We start from the raw sequence: 27,838 nt of genomic DNA on the forward strand, positions 1-27,838 counted from the left end.
GTTCTCCAAACAGATGGGGAGGAAGGATAATTGAGGGAAGAATTAGACCCTCTTCTCTACTCTCCAGTGAAGCTCACTCCATTAAAAATAACATTCTTCCAGGTAGAAGATAATGGACTTGAGATTCCTTCCAGTCTATTTTGTTATTGTCCTTAGAACTGCTCTTTTCCTTGTTTACCTGTAATAATAGTTCCCGACAAAAGGACATAGGTGGGCTCTTCAGGTTGTGGATCTTGAGAAAGTGCTCAGCTGCCCTAGGCATGTGGACCATATGGTTTCAGGACCATCAGGGAAGAGAACAGACTGTAACTGTCATTGTCGAAGCAGAGCCCAGTGCTTCTCTATGAGCCAGGTCTATTTATAGAAGAAAGGCTCCAATCTCTCCTAACATCTGATCTCCCCTCCTCTTTAGGGTGCACCCAATTGCCATCGCAGCCTGTTGACCCTGCACCCTTCAGACCATCCCACTCAGCCTCCACATCCCCCTCTACTCTTTCACACAGGGTCCTCTGGAGGTTGAAAGAGTTTATTTTGAAATGAAATGGCAACTGGAAAAAGCTTTTATTTTCATATGGGAAAAACCTCATAAAGCATTTATTTCTCTTGATCAGTGTTCATCACAGCGTCCTGGAATGCTTTCTGCAGCCAATTTGTAGTTGATCTTATAAAACAGATCTCTCTCCTTGATCTGGTTTTTTTCTCCTCTGCACATTTGTTCTGCTTAAACCTTTCAGCACATTTGTTAACTTGAGTGACGTCTGAGAAAATCGCCACCCCATTAACGGGGAGTTATCCCTGCACCAGGATGTGCATCATCTCTTTAATGGGGAGGCTGGGCTCCCTCCCAGATGTTCCCTCTCAGCAGATATGATTGTGTTTTAAAACTTTGGATAATTATAGCTCTGTAAACCTACAGTACGAGATCTGTTGGCTCCAGCCAGCTCCTGCTCCTTATGTAATAGCCTCATTGTTTAGTAATCTTCCTATTCACAAAGCCAAGAGATCTGTGTCAGTAGAGACATCTATTCAAAGCACCTCCCTGGTGCTGGATAAACAGTAGCAGAAACAGTCTACCAAGAAAACCAAAACATTCAGGGGGCACTTGGCGGCAAGTATGACCATGGCTGTTTTTCTCTTCTTAAATTGAACTATTCTTTGAAAAAGAAAAAGAAAAAAAGTCTCCACCTTTTCTTTGGTGACAGATCAGCCTCCAGGCAAAATCTGTCCCTTTGCTGGTGAACTCCCTCTAAGTGCAGGGAGCCCCAGAGGGTGGGACAGGCATGTGGGTGGTGTGGGAAACACTGCTTGCAGCTGAGCTGGGAGACAAAAGGGCCTGGGATGTGCTGTGTAGGAGCACTGGGAGCAGCCCCCACAGGCTCTCCTTTAGGAGGAGAGAAGGAGAGATGTCCCTACACTAAAAGACCCAACTTCTGGCATCACTGAGGGAGAGTCAGTGGGGATCATTGACATTACAGGAAGAGATAAAGAGGTTCTTAGATTCTGTTGGAATCTTTGCTAGGGAGTTTATATTTTGTGTTTCCCAGCTGTGGGGTCCCAAAGTACGTCAGACTCCAAATTCATCTGGCTATACCCAAGTCTGCTCACGCAGAAACACCTTCTGACACGTCTTCTTCCCTTGCCAGTATTTCTGAGACTCCTTGGGAAATCCACCTAGAGGACAAAGAGCTTGCTGGAGGTTCTCAGCAAACCACCCAATAAACACAGGCCACTCTTCACCGCCTCAGGTGTCTCCCTGGGTCCTGCACATCCCAGCTCAAGCATTCCAGAATCTTGACAAAGGGCAGAGGAGATGGAAAGAAGAATGGCAATTTTTAAAAAATGGTGATAATAAATGGCATAAGTATGTAATTCTCATCAGAGGTGGATCCAGTATGGACCTAGAGATGAAGATTCTAACTTGCATCCTCCATCATCAGTGTGTTTATGACCAATTGCTAGAAAAATACTTATCAGTCTCTTCTGTCTATGTGTGTGTGTCTATTTATATAGATACAGGTAAACATATATAATTTATGTATAGCTATGTAATATATTTTTACATGTGTATGCATGTGAGCCTAGATGTGTGTGTATATTATATATGTATTAAAAGAATCAACAGAATACTTTCTGGTCTGGGAAGGCCTGCAAGGAGTGTCAGTCAACAGAGTGTATGTGTGTGAATCACACACCCCTAGCTTTGAATGGACGGAGGCTGCCGATAGATTAAATGAAGAAAGACAAGCTTTCACACATGCATGTAGGGGTCCTCACTGCCTACCCAGAGGTAAAGGTTTGTATACCAACCCATAAAAAGGGGTTTCCAGGGAGTTTAGGGCTTCAATGGGAAAATATCAAAAGTCCTGTTGGGCTTTCTTGATGCTAATGGAAGTGAGTAATCTTTCTCCTTTCTAGAATTTTCAGGAGGTTAAACAGCAGCAGTATTTTCAGAGGGCTCTGCCATGGCCAGATAAGTTTATGTAAGACTTTAAAAGTTCTCCGTTTAAAATGATCTTTTATGTCTAAATGGTGGTTCCTTCGATACAGGTTCAGAGGTGGGACACTAGGGATGTGGCTTTGAGGACCATATCTGTCCCTGGCTGTTTCCTGTCACTCGGCTTCTGGTCCCCATGAGCTGAGAGAGGTTTTCCTCACCACACTCTGCCACCTTGATTGTCTCTGTCCTGGAGCTGGCTGAGTAAGGACTGAGCCTCTGACACCATGACCCAAATAAACCATTCCTCCTCTAAGTTGCCAGTATCGGGTATTTTTGTCACAGTGACACAGAAGCTAACTAATAGAGATATCTCCTTAGCAATGGGCACAGGACCTCATGCCTGGTAGGTGCTCATGTTAAAGGTACTGAATGAAAATGTCGGTGAACTGCAGCAAATTTCTGGAGCCTTGGGGTGATGGCAAAATCTGATAGTGGAGAGGGTGCAACTGGGTTTGTGGAGCACAGTGAACGTATCTTGCAAGCACAGTTGTACCTGGGTCATGTGGTTGTTGAGTTAGCTTGGAGAAAGTGGACAGCTGAAAAGAGGGAGGTGTTCAAGTCCTCCACCGCAGCTACCAGCTGGCCCAACAGAAACTGGCTAGTTGTGGAGTGCTGAGATATGGTAAAGCCAGTAGAAGGAGACCCACCTGAAAATTCTTTCTGTCCTCCTTCTATAGCCAGAGGTCCTAATCTCAACAGAGTTGAGGTTGTCTTCTAGAATTGCTCTCACCTAAAAGATGTGCAGGAAGCCAGGCGTGGTGGCGCACGCTTGTAATCCCAGCACTTGGGAGGCTGAGACAGGAGGATCACACAGGTTCAAAGCCAGCCTCAGCTACTTAGGGAGGCTCTCAGCAACTTAATAAAACCCTGTTTCCAAATAAAATATAAAATAGTTCTGGAAGTGTAGCCCGGGGGTTGAAAGCTCCTGGGTTCCATCCTTAGTACTACAAAAATAAATAAATAAATAAATAAATAAATAAATAGTAAATAAAAGATGTGGAGGAAGAAAAGGCATATTTCAGGGCAGAGGGAGAAGGTAGGTGTCCATGCTCTTAGAAAGTCCTTTCCCCTCCACAAAGGCAGAAGGGCATTCCCTCTTTACCTCTTCCTTGAAGCCTTCTGCTTGTCGTCTGTCTGTCTTAGGTCCATCTTAGGTCCATCTTGTCTCTGTGCAGAAAGAGGGAGGGAGAGAGAGTGGGCATCTGGGGTTTACACTGGTATTTCCATGTCTGCCTGTTCAGCACCCACACACTACACAAAACATATGACATGCGATATTTTATTCTCTTGTCTAACTTGCCATCTCAACTTCACTCAGGGACTTCTTCCTCTGAATGAGACTCCGGAGAGGAGGACCAGAAGGCAGCAGCAGTGATTCCCATTGATGAGGGAGCAGCTTCAGACTGGGACTGCTGATTTCCATTTCAAAACCGAGTTCAACTTACTTGATTTAAACAAGTTGAGTCTCTGAAATGACAGTGCTTTGCCGCCCAGCCAGTTGCTCTTTGAAAGACATCCATGCTCCCTGCAGGGACGAGCCACCCATTGTTTATCTAAAAACAGTGCTTTATTATTGTCACTCAATTAGTTCAGACAGCGGACACAAATAACTTTCTCAATGCAACATCCCGATGCTGTGCCTAGCACATAAAATGCCACGGCCTGCTCTAATAGCTAGCTAATGAAGTCAAAATGTGCCTTGCTTGACTTCAGGATGACTTAAGTCCTCGCCCTTTCTTCTGAACTCTCTTCTTAATCTAATTACATACAATATTTTCACTTTCATAAAAGAACATCATCGATCTCAGGCATCAACAGTCCTGTTCTCCATTTATTTATGAGCAAGTAACCACGATTTTTCTGAAAGTAAACTCTGGAGCGGAGTTTATTTTCCTATATACAAACTAACATATATTTCTTCCTCTCAAGGTCAAAATAGGATTGCCCAGAGGGGATTTTACCCCCTCAAGTTTTTTTTTCTCCTAAGAGTTGCCCAATCTGACGTTTTACGGGCACCCATAGAAAACCACTTCTAATCACTTGTGGAAGATAAGTTTCTCCCTGTTTATATTAACCACCATAAAAAAGCTGTTGTACACAGAGGTTTCCCGTTTTGCAAACATATGATTCCACATAAACATACACACCACAGAGGCAGCTGCCCGAGATAGGAAAGGCCCTTTGAAAAGTCAGAAAGGAAATGCACTTCAGCCATTCTACACTTATATTTTTCTTTTTTTCTTTTCTTGTGGTACTGGGGATTGAACCCAGAGGCATTCTACCTCTGAGCTATACCCCCAGCTCTATCTTTTATTCTGAAACAGGGTCCCACTAAGTTTCAGAGGGCCTCCCTAAGCAGTTGAGGCTGGCCACGAACCTGCAATCCTCCTGTCTCATCCTCCCAAATACTGGGATTACATGCATGGCCCTGTACCATGCTTGGTTCAACATTTACATTTTTCAAATCCATCTTGAAAGCATGGGTGCCTTTAACATTTAGAAATCACCTTGGCCAATGTCCGCACTCTAAATGGAAAGATGCCAGATTCCCACTTCTAATTTATAATAAAAAAAAAAGCTGAAGGTCCAAGGGGAAAAGAGATTAAGTAAGCTCAGGTTGGACTGAGGTGCGCTGGCTCTGAGACAGCCTTGTAACTGTACCACAGCATCTGTGACTGCGGGTAGGTAGTGAGGATTCCCCCTCTACGGGTGCTCATGAGGGTCTGAATTCTGCAGTTCAGCTTTCGTCGTTTAGTTTTGCTGCTCTTTATGGCTGGTGGCCACTTCCTACCTCTCGCTCTCACCCCAACTCATACACATGCATGCTCTGATAATATAACATTTTTTAAAATTTATTTTTATTGGTACATTGTAATCATATATCACATTGAAATATAAGACTTGAGAGGATATACAAGCACACATCATCCAATTAGCCCTCATCCACTCCCCATCCCATTCCCTCCCCCTTCCTCGATCCCATGCTTGTTTGGTGATTAACTTTGATACATTTTTTTATGTACCTCCTGCGTTTTAAAGAGGCTCCATCCTCCCCTATTCCATACCCTCTGATTGGTCACCTTAATTGCTTTGCTATAGGGCCCTTTCTATAACTCAACCTCTTCCTATTGCCCCTATTGCTGATTAGGGGAAGCATCTGGTTTTTATTTTCTGCGATATTTCTCCGTGCATGCCGCGTTGCAAGTACCAATCCCACTCTTGACAGCCCCAGTAGTGGCCTGGCTACCCGGTGGACTGATCCAGACCTTGCTGGCTCAAGCAGTGACCTTGCCTCATGGGAGGCCCCAATTCTGGCCTCGCTGGCCCCCACACAGGCCTAACCCCTCAGCTGGCTCTGATCCCAGCCTTGGAGGCCCCAGCACCGGCCTTGCCTCATGGCAGGCTCCAATACTGGCTGCTGGCCCCGGCACCAGCTTAACCCCTCGGCAAACTCCAATCCTGGCCTCGGAGGCCCCAGTAGTGGCCTTGCCTCACAGCAGGCTCCGATGCCAGCTGTTGGCCCCGGCACCAGCCTAACCCCAAGGCAGGCTCCAATCCCGGCCTCAGAGGCCCCAGCACCAGCCTTGCCTCACGGCAGGCTCTAATCCCAGCCTCGCTGGCCCCAGCACCGGCCTAACCCTTTGGCAGGCTCCGATCCCGGCCTCGGAGGCCCCAGTAGCTGGTCCCAGTTTCCCAGATTCAGCGTGCTCCACATGACTCCTCCCAGGGCCCAGGGTCACTCTGGGCCTCGGCTCTTCCGGGGGTCCAGCATGCCCTGCCTGACCCCCGCCTGGGACCCAGGGCCTTGTGACCGGGCCCTGGTTTCTCCGGGGGCCTGAAGTGCTCCGCGCAATCCCTCCCGGGACCTAGAGTCCTGTGACCTGGACTCTTCTGGGCTCCGTTGTGCCCCGCCTGACCCCCGCCTGGGGCCCAGGGCCTTGCGACCGGCCCTGGTTTCTCCAGGGGTCTGGCGTGCTCTGTGCGATCCCACCTGGGACCCAGAGTCATAATATAACATTTATAAGTCAGGTGTGGTGGCTCACACTTGTAATCCCAGCACTTGGGAGGCTGAGACAGGAGGATCATACAGGTTCAAAGCCAGCCTCAGCTACTTAGTGAGGCTCTCAGCAACTTAGTGAGACCCTGTTTCTAAATAAAATATAAAATAGGTCTGGGAGTATAGCCCAGAGGTAAAAAGTCCCTGGGTTCCATCATATATATATATATATATATATATATATATATATATATATATAATAAAATGAGTTTAAGGTTGGCCGATATCCAGGGCAAACATGAAGAAAATCTCGAATGCGGCACCCCACTCCTCATGGCCTCTGCCCAAGTTCCCTCTGGTTTCAGCCATAGATAGGGATTCAACATTACCTCACATCTTAAGACTATATCTCTAGGCAGGCTCCGTCTCGTCCCCTCTCTGCACTCCCCTCATGGTGAGAAGAAGGAGAGCCATGTTGGCACTCTGTGGGAAATTCCTCTTTTCACCCACAAGCAGAGAAATTACACCAAGTCAGGGGTTTAAGCCCAAAGTCAATGATTCACCAAAAGCCAGGGTAGGAGCTTGTGAAGGGGCCTGGAGCTGGTCTGCCCTGCGGGGCCTGTTTCTTGTTTGGTTTGACAGACTGAGCTTCCATCGTTGTATCAGGAGAACTGGGTGCAGAGGTCATAACAAACCACACATTTGTCTAATTATTTCTTCTGTCCTTTCCTCCTGGTGGTAGGGATGTCTCTAAAATGGCCTCTTAATATAAGTCCTCATTTTCCCTGTTCTTATTTCCATGAATGATGGTAAATGCAAAGAAGGTGACAAGGGGTATCTAATGTCTAGTAAACAGGGACCTCATGTTATTCTATTAACTATAGGCTGTTACCTAGGGATACTCTGCTATGTGTATGCCTTTAAAAGAACACACTTAAAAATAATATGATGTTATTATTCTGCCGGGTTGGTGACAGTTGGTCAGTTTCTCTTCCTTCTCTGCTTGTCTTCACAGGGTGAAATACCATCCTCATTTTGATGCTGCCAGACACCTTGGCTGGGCTTCCTTGGTTTCCGCTGGCTAACGTTTTAACAGTACTGTTCTCTGGCTGAAAAACCCATCTCCAGGAAGCCACACAAATGACCCTCCAACGTGTGGGTCTTTCTGGAACTATTCACCTTGAATTTTTAAGCCCTCACCCTCTCTGAAGAGCTGAGTCTTTTCTTGCCTTCTGTAGCCACAAGGCAGTTAGAGATTCTAATCTTGAGACACAAAGTCATTTTGGCAACCACAACCCAGTGTCACCTGGGGTCACGATCGCCTGTCTGTGGTGGAAAGTTCCAAGCAGTTGCAGCCGTTCCTGTGATCTACCAGTTGGCTTGGAGAGAGAGAGAGTCCTGAAACCCAACAGGAAAGTGAGTTTTCTGAGGCAGGTTAAAAATACATTTACATTTGTTTATATATGAGTGATTATTTTTAGTTCAAGGAAGTGGATTTGACAAGGACCCAGAGGGACAGTGGCATGGTGTAACTTGTATTTGGACAGGTGTCACTCCACTACCCCACTCCCTCCAGGGCCCTAATTCTGGAGGAGGAGGAGGAGGAGGAGGAGGAGGAGGAGGAGGAGGAGGAGGAGGAGGAGGAGGAGGAGAAGGAGGAGATGGAGATAAGACCCATCCCAGGTTTCTCTGTTGCATTCTGAACTAGACAGCCACTGCTAGGCATGCTACATGTGAGAAGCCAACAGCTGTGCTTCAAACTTCAAGAAGCGAATTCTTGGGACTACAGGGCTAGGGCTGTGACTTTGGAGGTCTCTGCCTGCAGTGCTGTGCATGGAATAGGCTAGGTGCTTCCTTGCTAACAAGTTCCTTGGGATGGTGTGAGCAGGTTGGCTGGACAGGTGTGATCCAGAGGTTTCCCACTTCATTGCTGGGTCTCCAGACTGAAGGACGGCCAGCAAGTTTAGGAGACTGAGACTTGCCATTTTTTTTCTTCTTTTTTTCTTTCTTTTTTTTTGTATATTTTTTGTTGTTGCTGTTGTTTTGTTTTTACATTTTTTAAAATCTAAAATGACTGGGAAAAAGGGGCAAAACTAAGATATGTCCTCCTGCAGGGGCAGCTTCTGCCTGTTGAACAGAACAAGTTGAGGCAAGATGGGGGATAGAACCAGAGGACTACTGTGGGCACTGACTGTGGGGCCTATGGCAGGGTCCACACACTGAAACACCAGTAGTGGCCACCCAGCTCTTTCTGTACTGGGTGCCACAAATTGCTTGAACAGAGTCCTCTTACAAACACAAACCCATTCCATCAACAGTTACCCGGAAGCAACAGGGATCCTGGGACTATCGCCACCTCTCCCACCCAGCACTGTGAGCGAACAGGTTTCCTGTGCTGTGCATTTCTGCCATGTGTCTCTGCCTGACCTCAGGCCTAAAGCAACAGAGCCAAGTGACCTTGGAAACCTTCACAACTACGAGCCAAAATAGGCCTTTCCTCCCCTACACTGACATATCCTAAATCACTCATCACAGTGAGAGAAAACCCTACTAAGACAGGAGGGCCAATCTGATGGGAAAAGGGGTCTTAGGAAAGATCTCCAAGTCCTGGTTCCTGTTTTTAGCTTGCCTGGTCAAGGATCTCCATGTCCTCATAGTGGTGAGCTGGGGCCTGGATGATCATGAAAAGTCCTTACTGTCAGGCAGGATGCTTCCCAAGCCATTTTAAGGAAATGAGAAGCTGTGTGTTGTGAGAAGAGTGGAGGGGATGAAGAAGACAGGAGAAAGGGTGAGCAGAGGGAGCCTTGGCCTTGTGGCAGTCGTCACTCTGTGTTGGTGCACTGCAGGGCTTTACCTTGGCCTTCAGCCTGCAGGCCTGGGAGCCTGGAAACGCATCTCACCTTCAGGATGGAGGAGAGAGGAGAACCTGTCCTGAATTCCAACCTCAGCAAAGCCTTGAGGACTCTGCCAACCCAGGTGTGGGAAACAATGCACCATGTTTTGCTTTTCTCTTTCCTTTCTTGCCAGAGTGAGTGGGTTCCACACTTGCAATGGTGCTTTAATTAATTTTTGATGAAAAAAGGGGGGAGGGGAGAGAGTTAAATTAAAACCTGCTCTCTAAGGGCAAAGCAATTTCTGGAAGGTCAGAGGCTGCTGCTGGCAAGCAGGTCCCAGAGCTAGGAACAATGTACCTGCTGTTTTAGGAGGCAAACCAGCAACATGAACCTGGGCCGGAGGAGGCTCTCCTTCTATGGGGTTGGTGAGACTGACTGAGGAGGTGGTGCTGGGAACAACTGCCCAGTGCTAGCCCAAAGTTTATTTATTCTTCATCCTGGCGCCCCAGTCTTTCTACTTTTGGACCTCAAGGGAAGAGGGTGAATCTAATTTGACCTCTTTGTTTCTCATCACCTAGCATGGCCCTTGGTGTGCCCTGGGCACTCCGTTTGTGCTTCTTGATGGCAATGGAGCTCCCCAAAGCAGCCCTGTTCTCTATAACTCTTCACTGGGGAGGTGGACACAAGATATACGGGGAGTTGCTATAGGGAAGAAACATAGGGAATCCTTCTTAGGTCTTTCTTCCTAACCCTAAGAATTAGACACACCACTGGGACAGGAGAGAAAGAGGATGAAAGAAGGGAGCTCACACTCCATGCTACACCGCCTCCACTTTGAGCCCAAGAAGCCAGCTTGGTGTTTTGGATTAGAACATGGGCCTGGGACAGCATCCTCACTCCACCACCGCAGAGTTATCTTACCTTGGGCAAGTTACTGAACCTCTCTACACTTTGGCTCCTCCTTTATAAATTGATAATAGTAACAGTACCTATCTTCTAGTTTTGCAGTGACAATTAAATGGGTCAGTGTATACAGTGAGCCCCCTATTTTCTTAGATTTCCCATCTGTGGGTTCAACCAACTGTGGATGGAAAATACTTAATTTTTTAAATATTAAAAAATAAAATATTAAAAATGTGTCTGAACACATAGAGTGCTTTCTACTTCTTTTGCAAACAGCACAGTTTGCATTTCCATCACATTAGGTATTGTAAGTAAATTAGAGATAATGTGAAGTATACAGAAGGGTGAGTAAGGTTATACACAGATACTACACCATTTTATATAAGGGGCTTGCAGCTCCATGGATTTAGTGCCCTCAGGAATCATAGAACTAATGCTTTGTATATGCCAAGGAATGACTGCACAGAGTGCACAAGACACTTCTGGCACCCTGGATCTGCTCTCCGTACTGTTATTATATTGTGTCAGTCCAGGCATTGTACATAGATATTAAAGACCATATTTCCCCCCCAATCCAGCCATAAAGCCTAAACATATTACTGTATTTTCTCTTTCCTACTCAGGCAGGAGTGATGGTACACACTTGTAATCCAAGTACTTGGGAGGCTGAGACAGGAGGATTGCCAGTTTGAAGTCAGTCTCAGCAACTTAGCAATATCCTGTTTCAAAATAAAATATTTTACAAAAGGGCTTGGAGGTACAATGCCTCCTGTAATCAATACCCAGTACCAAAATAATAATAATAGCAACAATAATAATAAAGCCTCAAATATATCTAATCAATCCACTCAATCTCTAGGGAAACCTAAGTCTAAACCACTTAATATGGATCTAAACAACAGCCTCCCCTTCCTCCAAGTATTAATGGAGGAAAAGGGTGATAAAGAGACAGACCAACATGTGACAGTTCCTAGAAAAGTTGCTGGAACCTCATTGTCTTGATATGATAATTCTGTGATGAACTTTTCTGGTATCCAAAAACTGTCCTTCCAGATCATGGTCACTGAGCCAAGTGACCTTTAAGTTGGACACACTGGGGCCACTTGAGTCTTTTAAATGTCTAAGGAGACCATGGGGACATTTCCAAGCCATGTGTCTTTGTCTAGCTACCTTTTAATCTTACCTGAGCATCTCCATAGCTATTGGGTCTCCCTATACTGGGGATTAAGACACAGAGTTGGGAGAAGAGATGGTAGCTTTTAAAATAACTCCAACGAATTTTTAAAAAATCTTTTAAATGAAATATAACATAATATAGAAAAACGCATAGATCATAAATATAGTCCAGTGAGCTGCCATAAAATGAAGGCATCTTTTTAAGTACCGCTCTAGTCAAAGAAAAGAACATCATCAGCACCCAAAAAAAACCACACCTCATGTTTTCTCTAATTATCACCCTCTCCATTCTCTCCAAAGATAACTACTATCTTGACTCATAACACCATAAGTTAGTTTTATTTCTGTTTGGGCCACATAAAATTAGAATCATCTATTATGTATTCTTTCGGGCCTCAATCCTTTCATATAACACTGTATTTGAAAACTCTCATCTCTTTGCATGTAATGGGATTTTATTTATTTTCATTACTGTTAGAAGGGTGGGAAAAGTGAGTGATCCCTTTCCTGCCATTCATGAAGGGCTGTGGCCAACATCCCTACAACTAGACAGCATAAAAGAAGAAAGCACAACAAACTTATTTGATTATATTTTTACACATCATAAGAGCTTCAGATCGAAGACCCACAGATGCAGGGTGAAGTCTCCATTTTTACACTTGGGTTCCATAAAGCAGGGACACATCTGAAAAAAGGAAATAGGACTATACAAAGAAAAAGTAGGATCTAATATATTATAATAGAATGAGTTGAAAACCCAAGCAGGGCCTGGCTGGTCAGATGCCTACCTCTCTCTGCAGCCTTCCTTCCCTGCTTCTGGGTTTGGAGTAGAAGCCGTTCCGAAATGGGAGTCTGATAACCCACAATCAGACAAGGTAAGTCAGAGATTTTCTTTATGGGCAAGTCTTAGAGGAAATTTAGAAGGAATATTATAGAAATATTATAGGAAAAATATTATAGGAATATTATAGGAAAGTTAGTAGGAAAGAGAAAATACAGTAATATTTTTAGGCTTTATGGCTGCATTGGGGGAAAAATCTGGTTTCTATGACCTTTTTTGGAGGAGAAGACATCTAGTTTCTATGGCTTGCCTCAGGGGAGAATGAGAAGAGACAAGAAATCAAGAAATTCAGAGAGAAACTTTGATTCTGAGGCAGCCACTTGGGGTACTAGTTTTTGAGCCCCGACAATATCTAGTTCTATAAATATACCATAATTATTTTGTCCATTAATGGACCTTTGGGTTGTTTACAGTTTGAAGCTCTTATGACTAACGCTACCATAAACATTCTTCAGCATTTCAGTGCAGGTTTCTGTGCTTCTGCTGAGGAGTGGAATTGCTGGGTCGTAGACTTTGCATCTGTTTGGCTTTAGAGGAAACTTGCCAAAGAGTTCTCAAAAGTGGGTGTGCCAATATACACTTTCACCAACAGTGTGTATGTTCAATCTCCTTGCTGGCATTTGGTCCTGTCAGGCTTTTAAATTATGGTAATTCTGGTATGTATGTAGTGGTATCGGTATCTCACTGTGGTTTTAATTTTGATTTTCCTAATGATAATTTACCAGTACCAATTTGTCTACTGTCTTTTGGAATGTGTCTGACCATGTCATTGGGTTGTTTTCCTTATGGATTTCATATTAATCATACATATTACAAATAACTTCTTGCATTATATGGATTGATTCCTGCTATTTTAATGGGTTTTTAATGAACACAGATAACAAATATAAAGGAGTTCAGTATAGCTTTTTTATTAGTAGTACTCTTTTTGACTATGTAAGAATCTTCTTCCCAACCTGGGATCATGAAGATATTCTCCTACATGTCATCTTCGAAGCCAGGGGTCAGCAAGTTATGGATTATGGTCCAAATCCATCCCACCATCTGTGCTTTTGAATGAAGTTTTAGTTTTATTGGGACATAGTCATGCTTACTAATTCTCATAGTGTCGTTGACAATAGAAGACCTTATGGCCCACAAAATCCAAAATGTATAATGTCTAGATCTTTACAGAAAAAGTTTGGCAAAACTTCTCCAAGATTTAGTTTTGCCTTTCACATTTTGAATTGGTATTTGTGTATAGTTGTCGGGGCCCACTCGGCTGGACTCAAGATGGCACCTAGGCTTGCAGCCAAGTCACGAGGCTGACGAGGCTGGCGGTGCCCTGAGCCTGCGCAGTGAGCCCTATCAGGCGCCCTACGGATGATCAGTGACGCAGCGCCTCGTGCTACCACCAGCCCGCCTATGAGAGGGTTAGAAATGTGCATGCCCTAGCTGCGGGAAGCTTGGGGTTGGTGGAGTGATGAGGGAGGGGTTATGAGACTGATATATATTTGCCTGCTGTGCGCATTGAGGGGAAAGCATTGAAAGGAAGCATTGAAAGGAAGCATTAAAGAGGAAGCATCATCAACAGAGTCGGCGTTCGTTTGTTTCTTCCCTAGGCTCTGCTGGTCAGAGCCCTAGGGACGCGATATATAGTGTGTGGTAAGGATCAAGCTTACTTTTCTCTACATAGATATCTAATAAAATCAGTGCCATTTACAGGAAAGATTGTCATTTCCCCATGGTTCTGTAGTGTCATATATCAAGGGCCAGATATGGTGGCACAAACCTGTAATCCCAGTACTTAGGAAATTGAGAGAGGAGGATCACAAGTTCAAAGCCAGCCTTAGCAATTTAGTGAGGCTCTCAGCACTTTGTGTGTGTGTGTGTGTGTGGTGCTGGGGATGGAACCCAGAGGCTTTCTACCTTTGGGCTACACTCCCAGACCTATTTTATATTTTATTTGGAAACAGGGTCTCACGAAGTTGCTGAGAGCCTCACTAAGTAGCTGAGGCTGGCTTCGAACCTGTGCCATCCTCCTGTCTCAGCCTCCCAAGTACTGGGATTACAAGCATGCACCACCACGCCCAGATAATTGGTGCACTTTTAATAATGAGTCACAATAGAATCTCAGTTCTGTTCCTGCTTGAAACTTACCATATTCATATTAATTTTAGAATCAGCTTGTCAATTGCCTCTGAACAACATTCTGGAATTTGGATTGCTACTGTATTGATTCTAGAGATCAGTTTGAAAAGCTTTGACTTACAATGATGAGCCTTCCAATTCATGTTGTGATGCACTTTTACATTTATTTAGATCTTCAGTTTCTTTCAATATTTAGATCTCCTGACTTTGATGTCTTGTACATATGTTGATAAGTGTATCTCTAGATATCTTTGATGTCATTATAATTAATGTCAACATTAGCTTTAGTGATAAAAAAAAATCAACTGCTACCAGGCCCTAAAGAAAATATTGTGAGTACCTAAGATGATACTCCATGTTCCAAGAAATAAAAAGATTTGGGCAGCAAAAGGCAATGACAGGTGGATAAAAACATCATCACATCATCGCCTGATTTGTGTGTACAAACATACTCGCTGATGTGTCTCTTCTGTGGCTTTGGAGGCCTGCTGGGATTGACTCTCGTTCCTGAGGATGCCTGCTGGGATTGACTGTCATTCCTAAGTGCTCTGAAGATTGTGTGAGAGAGTGGAAGGAATGCTAGAGGAACTCAGGACTCCTGGGCTCTACTCATGCTTCTTCACAAATCAGTTGTGAACTGTTAGGTAAACAGTGTTTCTGCACCAGTAAAAAAAGGTTGTTTTTAATATTCTCTGACTTATAGGCAAGGAAGAGAAATATTATGTTTCCTGGTGAGCACTGATACAATGAGGGCTGTCCTGGATATGATATAGGGCTCTGCCTGTTAGGAAATTTCTTAAAGACAAGTTATCACTGCATAGGTTTGTGAGCACTTGGAAATCCTTTGGTAGTGACAAAGCTTTTATTTTTAGTTTTTACTACTGGGAATGAAACACAGAGGCATTCTATCTCTGAGCTATACTACCAGCCCTATTTTATTCTTTTATTATGGAGCAGGGTGTCATTAAGTTACGGAGGGCCTCGCTAAGTTGCTGAGGCTGGCGGTGAACTTGTGATCCTCCTGTCTCAGCCTCCAAAGTACTGGGATGACAAGTGGGTGCCACCATCCCCAGCTGAGACAAAGCTTTAAAAGAAATGTCTCTAAGAAAGGAGTCTCATGAGGTTCACAAACAGAAACATGATGGATGTAAGAAGAGAGACCACGGGACAGGGCACTGTGCCCGAAGGGAAGTGGGTTCCAGAGGTGGAGAACGATCGTGAATTCAACATGAGTCAAAGCCCTGCCTTAGAAGTCTTTAGAGGAAGTGTTACAGTCAATGGAAAAGGAAGAACTACTGTTTTTCTTAGAGTCCAAAAACAATGACCATTCATGGGCAGCGTAACATAGGCTGTTTGTCAAAATTTACATTCCTCCTTACCTGGTGAAATGCCCCTGCTGGGGTGTGTCCTGATTCCTGATGCCCAGTCAGAGACCATTCCCATATCACTCAGGCATTGAAGTTGGGTGAGTTGAACACACACAGAATTAATATTTGTTACTTCTGAGCCAAGACCATTAAGAAACAAGTGTACCTTTTCTTCGTTCTTCTCTTGCCAGGGCTAGATACTAAGAATTTCCGCTTCCTAGAGGACAGCAGAGCCTCCTGGTAATAGGAGCCTGTATTAGTTCTGTTTTGTGCTGGTATTAACAGAAGACTCAAGACTTAGTAACTTGTCAAAGACAGAAATGTATTTCTCACAGTTCTGAAGGTTGGAAAGTTTAGGATTGAGGAACCAACGGGCTCATTATCTGGAGAAGATCTGACCTATGCTTCCAAGACACTGTATCCTCCTGAGCGGAAGAATTTCATGCCTTCACTTGTGAGTAGGGAAAAGAGGGATGAACTGTTTCTATGAAGCCATTTTATAAGGGCACCTAGCTCCATTCTAGAGGACAAGGGCTTTCATGACCTCATCACCTCTTTGAAGCCCTTACAGTAACCCCTTATCATCGGCAATACCTGAATTTTGGAGGGGACTCATTCAAACCATAGCAGAGCCTCAATCATTAGGTTGTCTCAGTGAGAAAAGTGGTATGTCCACCAGAACCCCCTGCCTGGTATTGTTCATGAATGAGAAATCCACTTCTGTTGTGTTGAGACACTGAAGTTGGGAGTTTGTCACAGCAGCTAGTGTTACCCCCAACAAATGCAGTTGGTTACTAAAGCAATTCATAGTATTAAAAGGAATAAAAGCACAGCATTCATATATTACCACCATTTTATTTGGGGAAAAGTAAGAAATGAGAAAGAAGAATATAAGTCAAGTTTTCCTAAACTTTTTTAAGTCATGGACGGAAGGCTCACAATTCCTACAGAAACTGAACCGTAAGAATATCAGTGCATGCTTGTGCCTAATAGATTTGTACTCCCCCAATTTGCATTTTAATTTCCCTGAGTTGGCTCATGACACATTTCTATGTGGGATTCAACATTTAGCAACAAATAAGACTCCCCTTCTTTCTTGGCACTTCTCACTCCTCCCTTTCCTCCGCACATCCCTATCCTGGCTGCCTTCTTCTTCCCACAAAGCCCATTTTTGGCAGAACAGTTTTTCTCTTATAAGGCACACATTTTAATGAATTAAGCATAGGCCCACAATCACACTTGCATTCTCCTGCAGCCCCCTGACTTCCTTCGACACTCCCCAGCTTGGGAATTCTCCCTCACACCTCCAGAAAGAGAGAGAGAGAGAGAGAAAAAAAAATGCACCAAACATTCTGTCTATAAGTAGGAAAGTTATGCACAGAATGTAGCGGCTCACCCACTACTTCTCTTTTGCTTCTGCTACTTGTAAATTTTTTTTCGGAAAATGCAAGATGGGAAATGATTTTCAAACATTGTATGTTCTCTGAGAAACTGGTGCTGGTTGTCTTTTGGCAGTAGCAAAATTGGTTACCATTATGACTCTGTAGCGTTTTTTCTTTATCCTTTTTAGTGGAAGCTTCATGGATTGGCTTCTTCCCTGTCAAAGAAGAAAGGTGGGGTGGCTGACAGTAAGAAAATGTAGTAGCATTTCAGAGCAAGAAAGGACCTATAAGTCATAATGTTCATTTTATTGCTGAAGACACTGCAGTTGGAATAGTTGGTTTAACTTGTCTAAAATCATAGGACCATTTAATAGGTTCTTGGCAGTTGAGCTTCATCCAATCCTCATGGTTCATATTACATGGAGTTGCAAGAATGTGGCCTTCTTGGATCATCACATTGGTCACTGGGTGGTAGTAGGACCAGTCTCTGCTAATGAAGAGAGGGGACAGTGCATGCTCAGAGGAACCCCAGATCTTGTCTTCCAGCCTCTCGCTTCTGAATCCATATTCTCTGGGTCATCCAGAATTTTCTTTATTCTCTGGAATGGCACCAACTATGCATTAAACACTTGACCAGGATTTGGGGTTACCTGGACAAAAGATGTAACCAATGATTTCAAGAGCACAAAGTTCAATAAGGGCACATAAATACAGAGGGTTCTAGTCCTGAATGTTGGTCCTACCATGCACACGTTTAGAAGCAATGGTTGCATTTCCCTGGGAGAAAACAGCAGCAACAGCAGCAGCAGCCACCAAGAGCTGAATCATCAAGTAAGGAGGTACCAACAGCTTTGCTTCCCAACTAAGAAGCATCTTACTCAATCTTCCTCCCACTCACCACCAACCACCACCTATAAATTTGGAACCAAGAAAGGCCTTAGAAACTAAAGATAATGTGGTAACAGGATGTCAAAGCAAAAACAGCCTTACCACCCAGCACCAGAGGTGACCTGTGGAACGCATTTTCCCAGGATCTGCATTTCATTTCAAAGTCATGATTCCAGCTTGCAGCAGGTCATGACTTTTCTAGGTTTGCAAATGTTGTTATGTAGGGGACTCAGAAATTGCGTTTGGCAAAGGACTCAAAGCAGGTAGATCCAGCCCTTCTTGCTGACTCGCTCTTGTTGCCAAAACATGTTGCTTTAGTTTTATGGGAAATGTGTGTGAGTTCTCCTTCCCAGGAATAACCCGAGATTACAGTTAGACCTGTTAAGTAGAAGCTGGAGAAAAGAGGTGAGGGGTCCGACTCTTTTAAGTGGCAAACAGACCAAGTAGGAGTGGAGCTGTTAAGCAATTAGAGTTCAATAAGAGATATGGAATTGTAGAGTTGTACCTGGAGAACTGGGCCTCCAAAAGACATGATGGACCCCAGATCCACTCTCAGCCCTTCTCCACTGAACCAGAGCATATCACCCCAGATATGATACTTTGGCATGCCGATTATAGTTGAAGGCACTTGAAAAATTATATATTTTATACGGCTCTCTGACTGTCCCTCCAACACACCACACACACACACACACACACACACACACACACACACACACACACGCTTTCTGCCTAAAAGAAGACTATAAATTTCCCATAAGAAAGGTACCTACTCTGTGCCAGAAAAACATTCCTCTCATTGGAGATAAGTAGATGTCAAGATGAATTTGTGAGAACAAACCTACTAAAAATTGCCCTTATCTTCCATTTGTTTTCCCCATACACTTCCTAGTTGCCTGCCCACAATTTGCTGCCACAGCCCCAAATTCTTTTTGCATCTGTCTGATCGCATATCCACTATTGATTGTTCTTTGTTGAAGTGGTATATGAACTCTCAAGCCTATTCACTTCTCTGAGTTTCCATTCTTTTCTTATGAAGGCTCCTGTGCCATGCGAAAAATATTAACATCACATAAAATTAGTATGCTTTATGCTTTTTTTCACTGATTTGTCTTTTGTCAGTTTAATTCACAGGCCCAGCTACAGAACCTCAGAGAACAGAGGTAGTGTTTCCTCATTCACATCACTCTTTGCTCTTCCCCAAGAGGCTGGTTTACATGGATCACATCAACAAGATACATGACCTCTTTGGCTTCTTTTTGGCTTCCATAAGAAAAAAGAAAAAAGCTCATGGATATTTACAGCTCTCCCTGGGAGAATGATTCAGTTGTCTATTACTGCTGGTGATAGCTCTGCTCCAGGTATCTAAACCAGTTCCCTTGTTTCTGTTCGACTGCACCTATGACTTCACAATAGTTTCTTGTTTTAAAAAATCAGAAACAAACATACAAAAACTCCTTACATTTAGACTGATCAGCGGGTGCCATCTGCTTCCTATTGATCCTACCTGATACAGGCCTGAGGCTCACTTTCAAGATGTGTGTCTGCTGGAGGTAACAGGAGGAGCCGTTAGATAAGGAGAACAAAGAAGGTGCTCCAGAGAACAATAGAGCTAAGTCTTGAAGGATCTCATACAGGTAGCCAGCTAAAGAAAGGATGTGAAGGGAAGCTACTTTGAGGGAGAAAAATGTAAATGCTCAGAGGCATGAGAGTGTCCTAAAGAAGATGCAAATGTTTAGATGACTGGAGAGAAGAACTGGCGATGGAGTGAGGCTGGAGGGGGAGGGAAGGGGGATCACAGAGGACTCTGTGTGTTCTGTTAATGAGCTTGGATTCTATACTGAAGGTAAAGAAATCACTTGGAAGATATTTAAGCAGAAGAGGACCATGATTGTGTTTTTATTTCCAAATATTATGCCAGTGTGTATGTTGAAAAGAAGTGGCATTTGAGGCAGGGAGATTGATGGGCAACCGCTTTCTATGGCCAAGGAAAGAATCAATAGCTATTTGGAATTTGATAATAGCAATGGAGCAGAAGAAGGTGTCTATGAGAATAGAAGTGGGTAGGGGAGTGGGTATGGTTGTGAGGCTAGGTGTTTGTGTGCAGCAGGTTGGTAAATGGCAGAACTGAGGAGGTAGAAAGGAAATAGGCAGATAGGGAAGAGGCCTCGGTAGAAAAAGTTAATTTCCTGAGTTTCCTGAGGGGCGACAAATACCTGAAATTCCAAAGGCTCAGAGATAAGAAAGCCAGAGCTTCACAAAGCCATCTGTTTACTAATCAACAAACCCAGGAGCCAGCACAGAACAAGTGGACACTCCTACTGAATGAAAGGAGATGAGACCCTTCAAAGGACATGCAAATACCCTATGCAAATCCTGAGAGCTGCTTCCCAGAATTCCCAAAAGTCACCCTAACTAAAAGTGGACTTGCAAGTGGTCAGGGCTTGCCTGACTGGATGACAAATTGGGACTTTCCTTCTCGGGACCCCCTCCCCTTCTGGGGAGCTGTTCTCTCTCTTGCAGGTCGTGTTGGCCCTGATAGAAGGCAGAGTGCATCTGAGGGCACGTGCTGGCCAGACCCCTAGGGGTGACCTATACCTCTTTTCTGGCAGATCACGTGGACTCTGGGAGAAAGTAGTTTGCAACTGACGGGCACTTGGCTTGGGCGACACTCGGGTAGTGACCCTGAAGGCAGCTACTGGACCCTGGAGTTCCGACCACCCCTTTGGGGTGTTCGGCCACTTTTCTCTATTCCCTTCTGGCAGATCGCATGGACTCTGGAAGAAAGCAGCCTGCACCTAAAGGCAATTCGGCTTGGGCTACTCTCAAGTATTGTCCTGAAGGCAGCTGCTGGACCCAGAGTTCCAGCCCCTTTGGGGTGTTCAGCCACCCTTACCCCATTCCCTGCTGCTTCCAATAAACCTTTTACTCCCCTTCCTGAGGTCTGCGGGTGTCATTCTTCATTCACCGTAGACAAGAACTTGCTGGGTTTCCTCTCAAGAAACCCCCATTTTAGAATCATTAATTAGCAGAGGAAATCCCAAAGTGGAATCCAAATTCAATTTTATTTTTATTGGTTTATTTTTAGTATCTTAATAAATTTCCTCTGATTGTTGGCTTTTCTCTTCTCCACACTTTGCTTGCACATTTGCTCTATATTGGTGGCCTCTGGTATTACCATTAGCTAAGTGGTTCAGTTAGTGGTAATAATATGGTTCTTCCTCATGTTTGAGAATTTATGAGTGGATACACGGGCAGTTCCAGGCACAGAATAAGCATTAAGCACAAGTTATTATCCAAACCAATGTCTAAATTTTATCCAAAATATAGTCACAACACTTATTTGTTCATTCAATAAATGCTTTTTGAGTATCTACTTTGTCCTTCTATTGTTTAGTTTTTGTGAAGACAATTGTCAAACGGTTCTGAGAAAAAGCTTATATTATTTTTAAATGTTTTATTCTCATATTCTTCTTTATCTGTTGCCCCATTCTTCCTCTTCCTTCTCCTTTTATAGCCTTCTTTTCCCTATATGCTTATAACTTCCAAAGAAAAAAGTCAAGAAAGCCAGAATTTTAAAGAGCATTAAAAACTGAATTATTGATTCATAGCTTTATAATGCACCCAGGATAGTAAGGACATTTATAGATATCATGAGCTGTTTAATATCTATTTGTGGAGTGCCGCCATGTGCAATCATCTTGGACTCATTATGTTTCTTCGGCTGCCCAATGAGTCATAATGAGCCTCTGAAAAATGTAAAATAATGGGTTAGAACTAGAGGGGATGTGATATCGGCCAAAGTCAGATATAAAATTATTATTACATGCAATCTGTAAGAGCAATCAAGACAAGAGAGGGATAGAGAGGGGCTATTATTGCATGTACACATGTGCACAGGCATGTGCATACACACACCTTTAAGAGCTTACAGAAAAGGGGGAGGTAGGGAGCCTTAGAAACAAGATCCTTAAAAGCGGTGGGCTGCAGGTCTATTTTCCATTAACATTCAAGCAAGTGGGGGTGGGGAGTTCAAATTATGGGGAAGAAATAGAAAAACCAATGGAGACCCTTCTGGGAAGATAGAGCCTTGTGCTGAGAAGATCAAAGAGACTTTATATTCCAGCAGTTAAAACGAAGAGGAAGAGATCATTTCCAAACAGAGCACAAGAAATAGCTTCATTTCTCCCTATTAACCTCTGCTCCACCAAAGAAAGCCCGTTGAAGAAAGCAGGAACAAAAGAATTCGACGTGAACATAGTGAAGAATACCTTCTGAGATTAGAGCCACACTTAGAATATATATATATTTTTTAAATGTAATTTCCTCTTTCGGTTTTGCAGGTACAGATCTTTCTTCTTCCTAATTTGTTCCAGGGTCATCTGCCCAGAGGTCTGCAGGTGTGTCAGATGGTATGCAAAGGGAAAGAAAGAACTGATACCCAACTTTTGATATTCAATATAGGATTTGAAGCAAGATAAGAGGCTTGCAAGGAAACTCTTTTTCTGAGACCCATTCGAATTCTTTTTTCCCTCCTCCTTTGGCCTAGGTAGCGAATTCTTATAATTTTATGTTGCCCTGGCATCCATTTTGAACATATATATTGGACTCTCTCATACTAGAATCAGGGCTTAGTCACCCTCCAGTTTTCTACCTCTTCCTAGTTCCTCAAGGTGATCAATCCAGGTATCTGCCTTAAACAGCTGCCTCCTAGCCGGGCGTGGTGGCACACACTTGTAATCCTGGCATTGGGAGGCTGAGACCGGAGGATCGCAGTTCGCGGACATCCTCAACTACTTAGTGAGGCCCTCTGCAACTTAGTGAGACCTAGTTTCAAAATAAAAAATAAAACATAGGGCAGGGAGTGTGGCTCAGAGGTCAAATGCCCCTGGGTTCCATCCCCAAACCCACAAAACAAAACAAATCAAAACAGCTGCCTCCTCGGGACCACCTGCAACAGCCAGGGACAACCTTCCAGACTCACCACCTGACTCCCACCCTGCATGGGCTACATGAATCGGCCATAGTGACCAACTCTCAGTCAAAGTGTGACTCCACGCAACAGGTGCCTACTTGTTCTAAACCCACCAATTAGAATTCCCCATGAGAAACCTGCCTGGGTGTTGGCCTGGACTCCTGCAAAGCCTTCAGCCCCTGGGTTTCTTCTTCTCTCCTGTTTCCCACCCGCTGATTCAGCGCATGTGTCCCTGGCAGCTTCTCCCTTCCCATTGGCCCTGCCAGGTGTGTTGCCCTCTTCTCTCTGGGACCTATGAGTAATACACTGTTCCTACTACATGAATTCTGCTTTGCTGCCTTCTCTGTGTTTCACCTAACCAAAACACCTGAACCAAATCCCTCTCCTGGTTAAGGCTCTTTAGAGAAGGGCCATCTTGGAAGTTAAGCAAGATACGGTTGTCTACCAACATAAACAATTTTTTTTATTTATAAATTATCCAGTCTGGCCGGGCATGGTGGCACACACTTGTAATCCCCACACTTGGGAGGCGGAATCAGGAGGATCACGCAGGTTCGAAGCCAGCCTCGCTGCCTTAAGAGACCCTGTTTCCAAAAAATATATATAAAATAGGTCTGGGAGTGTAGCCCAGAGTAAGAAGTGTTTCCAGGAACCCTTCTAAAATAAAAAATTAATAAATAATTTTTGGGTACCACCAAAATAAATAAATAAATAAATAAAAATAATTTATCCAGTCTGTGGTATTCCATTACAGCAATACAAAATAGATGGAGACAACACCCTTAACTAATCACATAAGCTATCTCCAGTTTCTCCAGGCCAATAGCTGCCAATCAGCATGGACCTGAGGCCTCCCTTTTATCCACTATAAAGCCCTCTCTGTCTTTTTTTTTTTTTTTTTTTTTTTGGTGGTACTAGGGTTCCTGGAAACCCTTCTACCTCCAGCCTACACTCCCAGACCTATTTTTATATTTTTATTTGGAAACAGGGTCTCTTAAACCAGTGAGGCTGGCTTCAAACCTGCGCAATCCTCCTGTCTCCACCTCCCCAGCGCAGGGACTACAAGTGTGTGCCACCACGCCCGGCCTTATTCTTTAATTTGAAACAGGGTCTCACTAAGTTGCAGAGGGCCTCACTAAGTAGCTGAGGCTGTCTACAAACCATGATCCTCCAGTCTCAGCCTCCCGAATGCTGGGATCACAAGGGTGTGCCACCACGCCCGGCTTCCCTCTGCCTTTTGAGTCTCTGCCAAACACAAGTGACAGTGGCTGAAGCTCTTGTTAAAGTAAATATAGAATAAATGCCCTTTACTTTTCTTATTTGGTTAGTTTTGTTTATTTCCATGGACGCGGCACTGAGAATCAGCCAGTTGGGCTAACCTGGAAGCCGCTGTGGCAGAGAATAAACCACCTAGTCTTAGGAACAGAATGATGAATCCATGTGTGTCATAAATGGCTACTGAGGGGAGGCCAAGTCACCCAGAAGGAACTCTCAGCCCTGGCCAAAGTGAGGAGACCTAGGGCAAGTACTTCCCGAGCTATGGACTTTAACTATGAATTCCATTGTGATACAGAGCAAGCAGTTTGCCTACGCACTATACTAGAGACCACAGTTACCAGGCTTCCGAGCTGTTATTTCCCATTTGCCAAAAAGATGCACAGGTCACATTCCTTCCCCTGTAAACCCAGGCACCATCCTGGAGAGGATTTATAAAGAATGGAAATGTGAAAAGTTTGAATGATGGGTGTTGTGACTTAGACTGACCGAATATTCACTAGAAGGGTGTTTAAGCAACTGCACCCCCAACTTTGCTGCTATCTATCCACAGTCTAAACCCCAGAAGAGAAGATCACTTGTAGGCAAAATATTAAAACCTTGTTTTCTCTGGATATTGAAGCTGTAGTTAAGCAAATTTGTAACCCCATAACAACAGACTATAACATTTCCCTATTCTTGTGATAAACAGTCCTGGGATGAAGCTTGGTTTCCTGGTTTTCTGCTGAACAATGCTGGGACCAGGCAAAAATAGCTTTGCTACTTGCTCCAATAAACAATTGCTCCTGGAAAATTAGACTGTGTAATTTCTAAAATAGCTTACTTATCAGGATGAACAGGTCAATCTCAACCTGTTCTCTATTGTATAAGACCTACCTAAATACCATGCAGTCTAGCCTTTAAACTTTAAATAATCCTACTTTGATTTTTTTTTCTGATAACAGGCCACTGGACTGACTCTCAAGCAAGCCAATGTTCTTTCTTATTGCAACGAGTAAAAAACAAAACAAAACAAAAAACTAAAAACAATCCTCCTCTCAAAAAAAAAAAAAACAAAAACCTTAACTTTGATTAACCAGCAATTTTTTTTTTTTCCTGGCAGTCTTTTTTGAATACTCCATAGCTAACACTGGTAACACTTTAAATTGTATGATCTGGTCATGGAATTCCAGGGGAGAAGAGCCATAGGCTCTTTGCCCATGGCAACAGGAAACAGATGTGTTCTTTTTCAACAAATGAGACATCAGCTCAGGAGAGCAAAGGTTAGCAGTATGTACACACGAGAAGTTATAAACACAGACCCAGCAGCAAACACACAAGTACTTCTGTACATAGAGGAGTCCAATCATACCACTTTTATTTTCAATTGTTCCATACATACAACTCAAAAGCAACAATTAAATTAAAGAAGAAATAGTATTTAAAAAGCACATCAAATATCTATATAAATGTACACATTAATATAATGGGTAACTGGGAAAGAAACAAATTAGGGGGGCCCTTTTCTATGCTTTGTATTAGATCAGTTCAGTTTTTACAGAAGGAGAAAAGAAAGGGATGGAGGAAGAGGAAGAGGAGGAGGAGAAGAAGAAGCAGAAGAGGATTAGGCATCTTTGATTTCCCTAGGCTCCTGTGGACCACATAATTTCATGCTCTCCTTTTCAGGGTCCACCCATAGAAAAGCTAAAAAGACAGGCCCATGGACCATGGAAGAAGCTGGAGGAGGGCACACATCCAGTGCATCCAAGAATAATATGTTGCCTCTGCATCCCCCTTAGCCCAGTTCTTTCCCAGATTCACTGCCCAGGGCCCCAGCAGTTGGAGGAGGGCTTGACATCGGTCTTCATGCCATCCACATAAACATTCAGACCATACAGAGACACCTAGGTCCTAGACATGAGAATTCCCTCTCTTCTACCAAAGTCTGTAAATCTAATTCACATCATCCCCAGCACCCAAGGCTTTATCCTCTCTCCTGGGCAGTCCCTGAGAACTTAGAGGACGTTTGCTTTTCTCTAGGGAGCTCCCAGATGAGTCACCGGAGTCTTTTTCTCAGCTCCAGCTCACTTGAGCTGCCAGTTGTCAGCTCTGGTCACACCTCCCTGGATTCATGGGTTGCCACTGGTTGGTGCCAGTGCCCCTGCAGGACGTCAGCTGCACGCCAGCTGGGCCTCTCGGATTCTCCTCGCTGGGCTCCCACCTACCTGGGAGGCTCAGAGCAACCAAGCCTTCCGGTGTGACCCAGTGCAGAGCAGCTTCATTGCCTTTGTGGCAGCACCATCCTAGTTCCGTGTTTTTCCTTATACTGACTAGAGCAGAGAGTCACTGTCTGTCCCCAAACATCTGTTCCCCAAACGTCTCTTTGGCTGAGCCAGTTCTCCAACCCTATGTATTGCTATACATCATCCTGACAGTACCATCTTGTCCTAGAAAAACCAGTTGAATGAACATTGTATAATATGAGGGCAAAAGAATTTTTAGAAGATGACAAACATACTGAACTTTAAATACTTAAAAGTAAGAAAATATTTTTAAAAGAAAAGGAAGAAGAAGAAAAAATTCACAGTTTTAAATATAATCCCCTAGGGCTGAAACAGTGGATGGAAATCATAGAGAGCTGTTGGCTAGAAAAAAACAAGACTTTTCTAACATTACGTTAACAGGAGTAAATCTACTTGTAATGTTTCTAGATTTGGCTGCAGATAATTTAGATGTGTTCTTTTTGTGAAAGCTGATCAAACTTACGGCTTTTGCCCTTTCTTGAATGCATGCTATTATTTAGTAAAATGTTAAAAAAAAAATTCCAGATGGACAGGCCCATCTCTTCGTGCACAAAGGCCCTGTTATTAGAACTGTACAAGTCGAGCCCTAGTGACATTTTACTATGGCAGTCACAGGAGACTCACATCCAGAACAGAAAGCTGAGGAGCAGTTTCCTTAGATACTGTGATTCTATTTTCTAATTCTTCCAAAGATAAGGAATTAGCATGGTCTACAGGTTCCTGCCACCAAAATCAAGAAACCACAGACCTTCAAGAAACCATTGAATCCAGGATCAACAGACAACCATGACAACCACACGCAGCCCGGGGAAATTGCCAGGGTGGCAGAAGCCGGTCTTCACATGGCACGTTTGTGGGGCCTGGGTGACTGCAGTGTGGGTGCGGGGGATCATGGTCAGAAGGGGCATCGGGAGAAGAGGTTGGAAGAAAATTTTCCGAATTCTGCCCTGATCCCCCATGCTCTGACCACCTCCACGTTGCCTGTTGAGAGCAGTCCTTATCTGGCCCTACAGTACAACAATCACCTCCAGGGACTATGTGCTAGAATCAGATTGTTGGAGGGCTTGGGTGGGGGTAGGAGAAGCCCCGATGGAGGATGGAGTTGATGAAAGTAGGTTGTCTTGGCAGCTGCCCTTGGGATCTCACCCCTGCACCCCACATACTCACAGCCCCCAGGCTGGCGGGAAGCCACTGAGAGACTATGCTCTATGCCGATTCTTCTGAGGGTTTAAAGTTAAGCCTAACCAGAGGTCTCCAGTGGTAAGGTGAAGGACAGGTCTGAGGGATGGGA

Source organism: Muscardinus avellanarius (genome assembly GCF_963383645.1).
Source record: "Muscardinus avellanarius genome assembly, chromosome: 14".
NCBI lineage: Eukaryota > Metazoa > Chordata > Mammalia > Rodentia > Gliridae > Muscardinus > Muscardinus avellanarius.